Below are 2022 nucleotides of genomic sequence, written 5' to 3'. Positions count from 1 at the left end.
GCTGCTGGGGTTCCGGTCTTTGTCCCCACTTTGTGGGTTTGATCCCGAGGGAGAGCCCTGGGGAAGCGCGGTACAGACGTCCTCGGTTCTCTAAGCCCGTTTGTCCTCGGCCCATTTCGGCAGATGTTTATAGACGTCTGTACGTCTATAACTTTTTCGCTTCTCGGCCTTTTGGCTAAGATCAAGTGTACGTCTATAACTTTAATTCTATACTAGATCCTGAAGCTAGGAGCCTACAATGCAGAGGCGAGACAAGAATTCTTATCATTCAAACAGAAGTATGTTATAGAATTCGTTCAAAACTTTCACCCAGGGGTGCCTGGCTGGCTCAGTCAGTGGAGCATGCAACTCTTAATCTCGGGGGTCGTCAGTTCGAGCCCCACGTTGGGTGTAGAACCTACTTTTAAAAAGCGAAAAAAATTGCTGAACACGTACTCTATGCCCTGTGCTGGTTTTTGGAGATGAAATGAAATTGTGAGATAATAAATGTTACTGCTTTGAGCTACGGTGTTTCAGAATAATTTGTTACACAGCATAGATAACTAATAAAAGTACATAGACTGTCAAAGAGAAGGGATTGGATGGTAGAGATCCAAAAAAGAATTGAGACCTAACCTGGGGTGCCTGGGTGGCTCAGTCGGTTGAGCTTCTGACTTCAGCTCAGGTCATGATCTCACAGTTCATGCGTTCCAGCCCTGCATCTGTCTCTCTGCCATCATCTCAGAGCCTGCTTCAGATCCTCTGTCTCCCTCTCTCTGTGCTCTCTTTCTCTAAAAAATAAGTAAACGTTTGAAGGAAAAAAAAAAAAAAAGAATGGAGACCTAATCTTACCTTCAAGGAGCTCACTCTTAGAGGACACAAAAATAATGATAATTCAGTCAACATCCACCAACACCATGCTTTATGAGGCGATACAGAGGCTACAAAACTGTAGCATTCATTTATTCATTCAACAAATATTTATGGAGTTTCTACCCTGGATCGTGTACCATGGAACTGGGAAGACAATGGCAGGTAGGTGGGTTCCCAGCCTCACCGTGCTTACAGTGTAGGGGTTAATGTCTGACACCCCCACTAATCACACAGAGAAATGTATATGAATCAGGAGATCTGTTGGGAGGAAAGGGAAACCACGAGAGAATAAATGACATGGGAGATACAATCAAGACAGGGTGATCAGGGAAGGTCTCTCTGGGGAGGTAACATTTAAGCTAAGAAATGAGGAATGCGTAGGAATTTTCCAGGCAAAGAGAGGAAGGAAAGAGCATGGCAGGAGGTTGAAAGGCTGTGGGAAAGACTTGGAGCATAAGAAGGGGGAGAAGCTGAGCCTGAAGGGTACAGATACATAGGACAAGACTTGGTATTTGCCCTTAAAGGGACTCACTGCGGGATGTGGATGAGGAGGGTCATAGGAGACGGAGATGTTTTATGTGTTGAAATGTATTCCCTACCCCACACCCCACCCAAAAAAAATCTATGTTGGAGTCCCAACCCCCAGTACCTCGAATGTAATCACACATGGAGGTAGGGTCTTGACAGAGGTAATCAAGTTAAAATAGGTGATTAAGATGGGCGCTAATCCAATATGACTGGTGTCCTTACTCAAGGGGGAAATTTGGACACAGATGCACACACAGGGAGCATGCCATGTGAAGATGAAGGAAGATCAAGGATGATGCTTCGGGGCAGCTGGGTGGCTCAGTCGGTTAAGCGTCTGACTTCAGCTCAGGTCATGATCTCGCGGTTTGTGAGTTTGAGTCCTGCGTCGGGCTCTCTGCTGACAGCTCAGAGCCTGGAGCCTGCTTTGGATTCTGTGTCTCCCTCTCTCTCTCTGCCCCACCCCTGCTTGCCCTCTGTCTCTCTTTCAAAAATAAATAAACATTAAAAAAATAAAAATAAATAAAAAGGATGATGCTTCTGCGAGCCAAGAAGTGACAAAGATTGCCAGCAAACCACTGGGAGCCAGGGGAAAGCAATGGAACAGATTCTTCCTCCCAGCCCTCAGCTTTGATTTCAGATTCC

Source organism: Puma concolor, chromosome A3 (assembly GCF_028749965.1).
Source record: "Puma concolor isolate L17-30 chromosome A3, mPumCon1.1.hap2, whole genome shotgun sequence".
Taxonomy (NCBI): domain Eukaryota; kingdom Metazoa; phylum Chordata; class Mammalia; order Carnivora; family Felidae; genus Puma; species Puma concolor.
Note: the sequence above shows the minus strand (reverse complement) of the source record.